This window comes from Salvelinus alpinus, chromosome 12 (assembly GCF_045679555.1).
Source record: "Salvelinus alpinus chromosome 12, SLU_Salpinus.1, whole genome shotgun sequence".
NCBI classification, from domain to species: Eukaryota; Metazoa; Chordata; class Actinopteri; order Salmoniformes; family Salmonidae; genus Salvelinus; species Salvelinus alpinus.
The window spans coordinates 265,469-279,011 of NC_092097.1; positions in this window are offsets into that span (position 1 = coordinate 265,469).

The following is a 13,543-nucleotide window of genomic DNA, read 5'->3' on the forward strand; positions in this document are numbered from 1 at the left end:
TTTTGTAGTCATCCAGCGATAACAGGTTTACCTGTGCTCCAGTATCAAGCTTGAATGGTATTATAGTTTCATTCACAGTCAATGGCACAATCCATTCAGCATTTACTGCATTGCATATTTCCACAGAATCAACAAAGAATTCTTCCATCTCCTCGACTGTGTGAACCTTTTTCTTTGTAGCCTTAGCTTTGCAGCATTTTGAGAAATTATTATTTTTCCCACAGTTGTTACATGATTTTCCATATGCAGGGCATTTTTTGGGCTTGTGGATAAATCCACATTTTCCACATGTAGTGTTTTGATTTCTCTCTTTTGCTTGTTTTTGTTTGGTAAGGCGTTATATGTATTGCTCCTCTCTTTTTTATTGCATGCACTGACGTCTCATCCCTGCACAGCTCTTTAGCTTGTGCTCTGGTGGTTTCAGCTGCTCGACACATATTCACTGCTTTATCCAAAGTTAAATCTTTCTCACGCAGCAATCTCTCCTTGAGTCCATTATCAAGTATGCCACAGACTATCCTGTCTTTCACTAGTGAGTCTTTCAGATTTTCAAATTCACACGTTTTGCTCAGTGTGTTCACCTCAGCCAAATACTGGTCAAAACTGACTCCTTGTTTCTGATCATGAGAGAAAAACTTGTATCTCTCAAACGTGATGTTCTGGCTTGGTACAAAGTACTCCTCAAATTTAGCCATTAACACAGTCAATGTCAAGTTTGCCTCGTCTTGCTGAAAGCTATTGTAAATGTCCAATGCATCCTCTCCAATAACATGCAGAAAAATGGAAGCTTTCAATTTGTCATCATCTCCCCCTGCACCACTGGCTGCTAGGTAGATATTGAATCTCTGCTTGAAACGTTTCCAATTGTCAGCTAAATTGCCTGTTAACTGCATAGGAGTAGGAGGACTAAGCCTATCCATGACGGAGAACAGGAACAGTGTCAATTTCTCTTACTTCAGTATGTTGCTCATCAACAGATTCCAATGCAGCCTCGCTCTCGCTGCTGTCACTCTCGCTGCTGCGGCTCGTTGTCCTCGCTCTTGCAAGCTAGCATCTTCGACTACTCACGTCACTTGACTTGTGGTAGAATGTTCAATTTTCGTCGCGGAAATTTGCAGAGTTACTCCTTTCTTTTCTCTGTCTCGTCATAGCGACTACCAATCTGACACCATGTTATGTTTGTTCCTTATATAATGACAAACCGGGGCGTAGGTTTAACTACTTTTAATGAACATATACTTCAGCTAGAAAACTCCATGTTTAGCCATGCAAGGCATTCTTCAACCATCTGCCTCCCGCATAGCCTGCTGGGTAACGTAGTCTAAATGTTATTAACACATAACAACACAGAGTTCAGTGTGTAAAATCGGAGGGCCTGTTGTCCGGACCTCTGGCAGTCTCTATGGGGGTACCACAGGGTTAAATTCTCGGGCCGACTCTTTTCTCTGTTTATATCAACGATGTCGCTCTTGCTGCGGGTGATTCCCTGATCCACCTCTACGCAGACGACACCATTCTGTATACATCTGGCCCTTCTTTGGACACTGTGTTAGCTAACCTCCAAACGAGCTTCAATGCCATACAACTGTCCTTCTGTGGCCTCCAACTGCTCTTAAACGCTAGCAAAACCAAATGTATGCTTTTCAACCGTTCGCTGCCCGCACCCACCCGCCCGACTAGCATCACTACTCTGGACGGTTCTGACCTAGAATACGTGGAAAATTACCTAGGTACCTAGGTGTCTGGCTAGACTGTAAACTCTCCTTCCAGACTCACATTTCTATTTCGAAACAAAGCCTCCTTCATTCACGCCGCCAAACTTACCCTAGTAAAACTGACTATCCCACCGATCCTCAACTTCGGCGATGTCATCTACAAAATAGCTTCCAATGCTCTACTCAGCAAATTGGATGCAGTCTATCACAGTGCCATCCGTTTTGTTACCAAAGCACCTTATACCACCCACCACTGCGACTTGTATGCTCTAGTCGGGTGGCCCTCGCTACATATTCGTCACCAGACCCATTGGCTCCAGGTCATCTACAAGTCTATGCTAGGTAAAGCTCCGCCTTATCTCAGCTCACTGGTCACAATAACAACACCCACCCGTAGCACTCGCTCCAGCAGGTATATCTCACTGGTCATCCCCAAAGCCAACACCTACTTTGGCCGCCTCTCCTTCCAGTTCTCTGCTGCCAGTGACTGGAACGAATTGCAAAAATCGCTGAAACTGGAGACTTACATTTCCCTCACTAACTTTAAACATCAGCTATCTGAGCAGCTAACCGATCGCTGCAGCTGTACATAGTCCATCTGTAAAAAGCCCACCCAATCTACCTACCTCATCCCCATATTTTTTTTATTTACTTTGCTGCTATTTTGCACACCAATATCACTACTTACACACCATCATCTGCTCATCATCATCTGCTCATCTATCACTCCAGTGTTAATCTGCTAAATTGTAATTACTTTGCTACTATGGCCTATTTATTGCCATACCTCCTCATGCCATTTGCACATACTGTATATAGACTTTCTTTTTTTTCTATTGTGTACGCCATTGACTGTACGCTTGTTTATTCCATGTAACTCTGTGTTGTTGTTTCTGTCGCACTGCTTTGCTTTATCTTGGCCAGGTCGCAGTTGTAAATGAGAACTTGTTCTCAACTAGCTTACCTGTTAAATAAAGGTGAAATAAAATTAAAATAATAATCATTATTGTTGTATGAGGTATTATTGGTTGGTTTACCCCTGTGCTGTGACTTGTGGATATATGGTGTGTCTTATCATTTTTCTCCACTGGCTAACTGGTAAACAGGATACACTCTCGGCAGTCTCTTCTGCTGGTGTGTGTGTGTGTGTGTGTCTCTGGTAGCGGTACTCTCTCTCCTACTCATCTCACATTGGCAGGGTTTAATACCTGCCTGGCGCCCAAACAAAAATTGTTATCTTTACCCCTCTCTAATAATACCGAACTGGCGCCCGAACAGCTGTTCCCTAGGTACCTGTGGAGAAAAGCACCCATGAACACAGCACACACACAGTTGTTGAATCGTGTATTTTATTGGAATCCTACACTGTGTCAATGTAGACACGCCCAAAGGAAATTATGACCGGGATAATTTTATTGTGGAAAGACTTGATTGTGTAATGGAGTTGGAGAGCACTGTACCTTATCCACAGGATTCTGGCTCGCCTATAACCTCTCCACCATTACCCTCCCCTCAACCTCTGCCTGTTATTCTGCTCAGACAGACTAGGAGAGGTGTCTCTGTGCTCACACGACAAATGGAACAACAACGGACACACCAACCATAGTTTGACAATGCAGGTGAATGGCATTCGCAAACTTAGTGAAAGCATGGAGGTCCATCAGAAACATATGCCACTGAGGTTGGCTCACCTCCCCCATCAAAAGGAGGAAAATAAACAACAAACTGTTCAAACACAGAAATATTTGCAAGATTCTCTAAAACAGGATGTTCAAGGGAAAATGCAAAGTCTCAAAACACTCATAGAAACTAACCATCATCTAGTCATGACCTGTCTTGAGCAAGACAGCCTCTGTTATGAAGGAAATATGTGCTCACCTGAAACACATTATGCGGGACATGAAGAACTCTCTCACAGGGGAACTCTCTAATGAGAGTACAGAAGGCCATAGACTGTCAACTGGAAGAGCTGTACCAGGAGGTGTTGCAGAGCTTTTCCCTTCTGGACAAATCCTCTGCACCTCCCTCAGTGTTTACCTCTGCCATTAAAGGAATAGGAACAGATAGCACTGGAAATAACGTCTAAAAACGCAGTTAAACAATGAACTCCAGTTTCACCAAGACCTCCTGCCACTGTCATGCCTCCTCTAGAGAGCTCCCTCCCTATCAATCTCCTTTTTCCCACTTTTGGCAGCCCAGAAGATGATGTTGATCCTCTGCTTTTCCTATTTATGTGTAATGATTTCCTTTCTCTCCGGCACTGTCACTGACTTGGAGATTCTTGCCACCCTCCGCAGTGTTCTCCATGGTACAGCAAGAGACTGGTGGGAGATGGCCCGTGAACAGGTGTCAACTTGGGAGGAGTTTCAGAAACCATTTCTCTTGGAGGACTATGAGGGTGAACTGGCGGAATGGGTTCGTAACAGACTCCAGCGTGAAGCAGCACCAATACGGAACTTTGCCTTCTCCTATCTATTTAGGAGATGGAAGGCTGATATTACTGAACAGGAGATAGTCAAACTCATTCTTAAGAACATTGTTCCCCGCCTTGCCAGTCAACTTCACGAATGTGTGCAGAATGTGGAGGATCCGGTGTATCTTGGGACCCAGTTTGAGAAAAACTGGGAGCACCACCTCAAACCCCTGTTCTCTCATCCCGGTATCCCAACAACTCTCCTGGGGCTAAATTGTCTCAGCGGTTTGTGCCTAATAACCAGGACAAAAGTCCAATGATGTGCTGGAGGTGTAAGGGCCAACGTCCTCCAGGTTCCTGCCCTCTCTATGACCAGCATCAGGATTCAGAAAAAGGTCAGAAGACAGGCGGTATAGATAGGCGTGGTGGCTTGCATTTGGTTATGGCCTCAATGCCATCGATGACGCCTTCAGACAGCTCACTTAGCTGTCTTGTTCATACCCCTCAACCACTGTTGGTTCCCCTGACTGTTAGGAACTGTAGATGAAAGGCCATAATGGACACAGGAGCAACTTACACCCTGAGGAAGGAGCCCCTCTGGAAAAAGATGGCATTACCACATGAGGAGCTTTGAACTTGGGAGGAAGGACCATTGTATTTGGAGAACCGACCAATCCCTTGGGCTGGACGGATATGGAAATAAAGCTGCATGATGAGATTACCCTTCCTGTAACTATTCTTGCAGATCTGTGCCTTGCATTTGATGTAGTCCTTGGCCTGGACATCATGTTCTTCAGCAGACTGACCATCTCATTGTCCGAAACATCCTATTGGATGTGCTCTGACCCTTTCCGGCCACCTCAACTTCAAACTGGAAATGCACTGCCTGCTATCCTATCCAGAGTCTTGGAAAAGTCAAGACAAAGATGAAGATGACGACAAAGAGAGAAAATACAATGAAAAGGCAGAGACTAAAACAAGTTTCACCAATGAAGGCAGATAATCCGGCTATCACACTGATTACAGCCATACCCCACCCACGAGAGGTGGCAGCGCTCCCAGATGCTGGAGATAAACGGCGAGGTCTGTACTCTTACAACTGGCTGAACAACAGTCTTCAAACACAAAATCTACAGCCGGCATGAAGTCACCATTAAGCAACATCTCTACAGGCTGTCCCCCTCCAAACTGGCGATTCTCAATGAAAAGCTTGAGAGCATATTGGCTAATGGCTTTGTGGAACCTTCTTTTTCCGGTTGTCTTGATTCCAAAGAAAGATGGAGGATATCGATTCTGTGTGGACTACATGTAGCTGAATGCCATAACAGAAAGCGATGCCTACCCTCTACCAAACATCGATAATATACTGGAATCTCTGGTCGGAGCGACCATCTTAAATAATCGGGATGTGAAAAGCGGATATTGACAGGTGGCAATAGATCCCGTCAGCCAGGACAAGCCTGCCTTCGTCACCCCTGATGGTTTGTTCTCTTTCAAAGTCATGCCTTTTGGTTTGAAGAATGCTCCAGCAACCTTTTTTATTATTTGTTTTTAAAAAACTAAAAAACTTTGGAGGGGGGGTATAACATTGCAGATAGATTGTGGATTCCATCAATGTATTTGTGTGCATCATTTCCAATCCCCCATATATATATTTTTTATACTGTGCAGCCTTATCCTAAAATGTATTAAATACTTTTCCCCCCTTATCAATCTACACACAATTACCCCATAATAATTTTTGACATTTTTGCAAATTTGTTAAAATTTAGAATGGAAATATCACATTTACATGAGTATTGAAAACCTTTACTCAGTACTTTGTTGAAGCACCTTTGGAAGCGATTACAGCCTAGAGTCTTCTTGGGTATGACGCTACAAGGTTGGCACACCTGTATTTTGGGAGTTTCTCCCATTCTTCTCTGCAGATCCTCTCAAGCTCTGTTAGGTGGGATGGGGACCATCGGTGCACAGCTATTTAGTTCGATCAGGTTCAAGTCCGGGCTCTGGCTGGGCCAGTCAAGGACATGCTGAGACTTGTCCCGAAGCCACTCCTGTGTTGTCTTGGCTGTGTGCTTAGGGTCATTGTCCTGTTGGAAGGTTAATCTTCAACCCAGTCTGAGGTCCTGATGGCTCCGGAGCAGGCTTTCATCAAGGATCGCTCTGTACTTTGCTCTGTTCATCTACCCCTCAATCCTGACTAGTCTCCCAGTCCCTGCCACTGAAAAACATCCTCACAGCATGCTGCTGGCACCATGCTTCACCGTAAGGATGGTGCCAGGTTTCCTCCAGACGTGACACTTGGCATTCAGGCCAAATACTTCAATCTTGGTTTCATCAGACCCGAGAATCTTGTTTCTCATGGTCTGAGAGTCCTTTAGATGCCTTTGGCAAACTCCAAGCGGGCTGTCATGTGCCTTTTTACTGAGGAGTGGCTCCGTCTGGACACTCTATCATAAAGGCCTAATTGATGGAGTGCTTTAGAGATGGTTGTCCTTCTGGAAGGTTCTCCCATCTGTAGAGCTGTAGAGCCCCGTCAGAGTGACCATTGGGTTGGAGTGCTGCATCAGATGACCTGGCCTCCACAATCCCCTGACCTCAAACAAATTGAGATAGTTTGGGATGTCGGACCGCAGAGTGGAGGAAAGCAGCCAACAAGTGCTCAGCATATGTGTGAACTCCTTCAAGACTGTTGGAAAAGCATTCCAGATGAATCTGGTTGAGAGAATATCAAGAGTGTGCAAAGCTGCCATCAAGGCAAAGGGTGGCTACTTTGAAGAATCTCAATTATAAAATATAAAACGTTTTTGGGTTACTACATGATTCCATATGTGTTATTTCATAGTTTTGATGATGTCTTCACTATTATTCAACAATGTTCAAAACAGTAAAAATAAAGAAAAAGACTTGAATGAGTAGGTGTTCTAAAACTTTTGACCGGTAGTGTATATGGTAGGGTTAGTGGAAAATAAAAGGGAAATATATTTTTAAAAGATGCGTGTGTGTGTGTATTTGTGTGTGTATACATATAAGTATCAGTCAAAAGTTTGGACACACCTACTCATTCAAGGGTTTTTCTTTATTTTAATGTAACGTTCGTTCTCCTCCTCGTCTGAGGAGGAGCAAGGATCGGACCAATATGCAGCGAGGTATGAAGACATAATGATTTATTTAAAGAAAGACGAACACGAAAAAACTCTTAACAAACTACAAAACAATAAACGACGTAAACAGACCTGAACATGAGAACTTACAGACAACGAAGAACGCACGAACAGGAACAAACTCACAAACGAAACAGTCCCGTGTGGCATAAACACTAACACAGGAACAATCACCCACAAACAAACGGTGTGAACAGCCTACCTAAATATGGTTCTCAATCAGAGGAAACGTAAAACACCTGCCCCTGATTGAGAACCATATCAGGCTAATTAACAATGAACCTAAACATAGAAACACATAACATAGAATGCCCACCCAGCTCACGTCCTGACCATACTAAACAAAGACAAAATAAAGGAAATAAGGTCAGGAACGTGACATTTAAAATGTTTGCACCGACAGTGTCACCAGCAAAGCACCTGTCGGGTTCACCTAGGGGTCATAAAAGGGGTTGTACCCAAATGTTTGATGTATTAGATTTTTTTTTATTATGCTTATGTTTTATTAATAGAAGGGGAGGGGTTGAAAGACCCCTCCCTCCTTACATTTATAGGGTTTTAGACTACTGATTAACAATAGATATAGTCATTGTAGAAGTTTAGTATTGTTCTACATTTGTATTTTAGTTCTCTCTCTTTTTCTGCCTCATTATAAAGAGGCCCTTAGACAGAACTCTGCAGGGGAGTGAAGGAGATAAGACTAGGTAAACATTCCACAATGGGTCAACTTTGGTTGAAGGGGACATTTACTGCTATGTGTTTAGCTAACAATAAAGGGCCTGTTTATACAGCTTTGAAGGCATGGTTTTGGTCCCAGGAGTAGAGGATGATGATATTGGCAGTGACATCACCAGGGCGCGACTTAGGGCAGTGACATCACCAGGGCGCGACTTAGGGTTTTAATAAAACCACTGGATACCCATTGGTGGGGGCAGAACTTACTCAGAAACATGCGTGCTATGTTCCTGTTTGTCAACTTCTGTCTGCAATTGCATTAATAAAGGTTTTTGAATGATTTAATTAAATATATTGTCATAATGCTAATTTCACCAATGAACCAATGATTGACAAAGAAGGACGTAAGAAACGAACCCTAACACACCCCCACACCATCACACCTCCATGCTTTACGGTGAGAAATACACTTGCGGAGATCATCCGTTCACCCACACTGCGTCTCACAAAGACACAGCGGATGGAACCAAAAATCTAAAATTTGAACTCCAGACCAAAGGACAAATTTCCACCGGTCTAATGTCCATTGCTTGTGTTTCTTGGCCCAAGCAAGACTCTTCTTCTCATTGGTGTCCTTTAGTAGTGGTTCATTTGCAGCAATTTGACCATGAAGGCTTGATTCACAAAGTCTCCTCTGAACAGTTGATGTTGAGATATGTCTGTTACTTGAACTCTGTGAAGCATTTATTTGGGCTGCAAATTTTGAGGCTGGTAACTGTAATTAACTGATCCTCTGCAGCAAAGGTAACTCTGGGTCCTCCTTTCCTGTGGCGTTGTCACGTTTACTGCAGCTCCCCCTCTCCGGCGCTTGACATCACCAGTTGTCTCATCATTACGCACACCTGCCACCATCGCTACGCGCACCTGCGCCTCATGACACTTACCTGGACTCCATCACCTTCCTGATTACCTCCCCTATATCTATCATTCCCCTTACTTCTTTCCACAGGTGTTATTGACTGTTTCATGTCTGTAAGCTTTTCATGTTTCTTGTTTTGTACTATGTTATATTTATTATCAAATTTGCACTCCCTGTACTTGCTTCCTGACTCCCAGCGTATACGTTACAGGCGGTCCTCATGAGAGCCAGTTTCATCATAGCACTTGATGGTTTTTGTGACTGCACTTGAAGAAACGTTTTGAAAGTTCTAGAAATTTTCTGGATTTACTGACGTTCATGTCTTAAAGTAATGATGGACTGCCATTTCTCTTTGCTTATTTGAGCTGTTCTTGCCATAATATGGACTTGGTCTTTTACCAAATAGTGCTATCTTCTGTATACCACCCTTACCTTGTCACAACACAACACACGTGATTGGCTCAAACACATTAAGGAAGAAAGAAATTCCACAAATTAACTTTTAACAAGGCACACCTGTTAATTGAAATGCATTCCAGGTGACTACCTCATGAAGCTGGTTGAGAGAATGCCAAGCTTGTACAACGCTGTCATCAAGGCAAAGGGTGGCTATTTGAACAATCTCAAATATAAAATATATTTGGATTTGTTTAACACTTATTTGGTTACTACATCACTCCATATGTGTTAATTTATAGTTTTGATGTATTCACTATTATTCTACAATGTAAAAAATTAAGAAAAACCCTTGAATGAGTAGCTGTGTCCAAACCTTTGACTGGTACTGTGTATATACACATACATACATACATACATACATACATACATACATACATACATACATACACACATACATATATCTTGAAAAAATATATTTTCCTTAAATGTTCCTCCATTTAGAGGAACATTTACCACCCCTCCCCTAATTAGAGTAAACGAATGATCAAGAACACATAGGCTTCTACTTCCAGCTTATACACACTATATACATTTTACGGACACAATCTATTTTGCAATAGTACTATTTTGTTTGTTTTTAGTCCTGTCCTTCCTCTACCCTCCCATCTATTTCTGATGTCCATCAAGTTTGATTTCTATTTGCTATATATTATTTGCCATAATTAGTACTAGAGGGAGAGACACACAGCTGCATGCGAGCTCTCACATTTTTAAATAAAATAAAAAGGTAGATAAACTTGGATCTTTTGACAGGGACATTTACAGGATGCTACCCTCCACAGGATAAACTTCCCTCCAGATTGTATTACTGCTGATGATATCTGGAAATGTGCATGTACACCCTGGCCCATCTACTGTTGCTAGCCCCAATTCTGACTTGTGCTCTGATATCTGCTTCACTGATTTCTGCTCTCGTAAAAGCCTGGGTTTTCTAAACATTAACACTAGAAGCTTATTACCTAAAATGGATCAATTGAAAGTGTGGTTTCAGAGCACCAATCCAGATGTGTTGGTCATTACTGAGATGTGTATCATGAGGGGGTGTTGAATGCTGATGGTAACCTTTCTGGTTATAACATTTTTGGGCAAGACAGATTTTCCAAAGGTGGTGGAGTGGCAATCTTTAACCAAGGATCACCTTCGGTGCTCGGTTGTCTGTCCCCAAACAATTTAATTTGTTGTTTTTAAGCATTAAACTTTCAAATAGCTCTTTGTTGACTGTTGCTGGGTGTTATCGTCCTCCATCAGCACCGACCTGTACCCTACCCTAAGCTCTCTCTCTCCTGGCCACTTACACTATGTCTGAATTTGTCCTGCTAGGTAACCTAAACTGGGACATGCTTAAACCACCTGACCAAGTCCTAAAGCAATGGGACTCCCTAAATCTTTCTCAGATAATTACCAATCCCACAAACACCCAGAAAAGGCTACTCTCCTCGATGTTATCCTCAGAAATAAATCCTGATAGGTATCAGGGTTTTCGTAATGACCTTATTGATCACTGTTTTACAGCCTGTGTTCGTAATGGCTGCTCAGTGAAACGACCTGTCCTGATTTGTCATAGAGCTTGCTAAAAACTTTCATGAGCAACCCTTCCTTCATGACCTGGTCTCTGTAAATTGGTATAGAATCAGCTTGATCCCCTCTGTTAAAGACGCTTGGACCTTCTTTTTTGATAATTTCAGTTGTATTGTAAACAAACACGCCCCGATAAAGAAATGAGAATTAAAAACAGGTTCAGCCCCTGGTTCGACCATGATCTTGCAGAGTTACTCCAAATCAAGAATTGCATTTGGCGAAAGGCTCAGCACTCGCATACTCAGGCCGACTGTCTCTCGTTCAGGCAAATGAGGAATAAGTGCACTCAGGCTATCTGGAAGGCCAAAGTTAGTTACTTTAAGGAGCAGTTCACTTTCTGTGGGTCTAACCCCAAGAAGTTCTCGAAAACAGTTAAAGACCTACAGAATAAACCCTCCTCCTCACAGCTGCCCGTGTCCCTTAATGTTGATGATGTTGTTGTTACTAACAAGAAGCACATGGCTGAGCTCTTTAACCACCACTTCATTGAGTCAGGATTACTATTTGACTCAGCCATGCCTCCTTGCCCGTCCAACATGTTCTCATCTCCCACCCCTTCTAATGCGACTAGCCCCGGTGCTCCTCCCTCTTTTTCCCCTGCCCAGTACAAAGTTTCTCCCTGCAGGCGGTCACTGAATCCGAGGTGCTAAAGGCGCTCCTTAATATGTAATGAAATGACATGTACATATGAAGACAAAACTGAAAGGATCAAATATGAAACGTAATTATTGTTTGCTGAACTGAAATTCTGATATCAGACTAAGGGAGATTATAGATTGAATAACTGATCGATTTTTATATGCATTATCCTTCTCATGATTATGATGAATGGTTATGATCCTAAATGACTCCATTCTGCTTCATATTGAATTCCTATGGAACCGCATTGCTGAATTACCTCATTCTGTTAATAATGAGAATGATTGTTATGATTTGACTTTCTGATTTGAATTTGATTGGATACATATTATTCTGTTTCCTTTGTTATGCAGCACAGAAATTACCCAGTAAATATACCACTTTGTGATTAAAGGAATTCCTGCCTCCATTCCTGACCCGTGACCACCTGTTCACCTTCACTATTGTCCGTCATCCTACCTGTCCAGATACCCACACAGATTCCAATAATCTTTCAGTGGTCCTCGAAGGCGTTCAGATCTAGTTTGACAACTTCCACCACATCAGGTGGAGTATCAGTGATCTCAAAGTACGTTATACAAAAATAGCAATGGAAAAACACTAAGTCAAACACAAATGTTTTATACTACAGTATATGCAATACTTGTATATACAATTGCATTGTTTACCTCAGTAAACAGCTGCGGCTCCCTTCCGTACAGCAGGCGATAGGGTGAGTACTCTGGAGGACTGGACGCTGCTGTTGTGTGCCACGACAATTACCTTCAGATTGTCCTCCCACCATTCCTGGTACCCGTCAAGGGACTTGCCCATGGCAGTCCCGTTGGTCCCTTCATCCAAACCTGGAGTCACCATACATCCACACATTCACACTATATATAACTCACTGTACTATCAGTGTCAATTTCAATTTTTATTAATTACTGGAGGCCTATTAACCACTAACATGTAAGCTAACATTGACTAAAACCAACTAGCCTAGAGCTAACCCTGCACTTAGGCAAGCTACATTTTTGTTAGCATCAAGCTAGCGAACTGTTAAACGCTATTTTTGTACAAATATTAACACTAACATATTTTATCCTGACATCACATATTTACATATATTACCTAAAGTAAACTGAGCCTTTGTTCATAGAAAATAAAACTAATTGGATCTAAAACGTTGTTGAAAAGAAGTACAGAAAGTTCGGACGCCATCTTAATCCCTTCTCTTACATGGAAACCATTAGCAACCTAGCCTAACTCCATTACTTACAATGGGGAAAATACAAAACAGTTTTTCACTCCGTTAAAACTCCCTTCAATTGCCTTCAAACATCACCAAACATCACCAAACTCATGGACTATGTAAATAACCATATTACCTCAATATTTTGAGGCATATTGCACTTCTGCACATTACATACAGTTGAATTTGGAAGTTTACATACACCTTCACCAAATACATTTAAACTCAGTTTTTCACAATTCCTGACATTTAATTCTAGTAAAAATTCCCTGTCTTAGGCCAGTTAGGATCACCACTTTATTTTAAGAATGTGAAATGTCAGAATAATAGTAGAGAGAGATTTATTTCAGCCTTTATTTTTTTCATCACATTCCCAGGGAGTCAGAAGTTTACATACACTCAATTAGTATTTGGTAGCATTGCCTTTAAATTGTTTAACTTGGGTCAAACGTTTCGGGTAACCTTCCACAAGATTCCCACAATAAGTTGGGTGAATTTCTGGCTCATTCCTCCTGACCAAGCTGGTGTAACTGAGTCAGGTTTGTCGGCCTCCTTGCTTGCACACGCCTTTTCAGTTCTGCCCACACATTTTCTATAGGCTTGAGGTCAGGGCTTTGTGATGGCCACTCCAATACCTTGACTTTGTTGTCCTTAAGCCATTTTGCCACAACAATGGAAGTATGCTTGGGGTCATTGTCCATTTGGAAGACCCATTTGCGACCAAGCTTTAACTTCCTGACTGATGTCTTG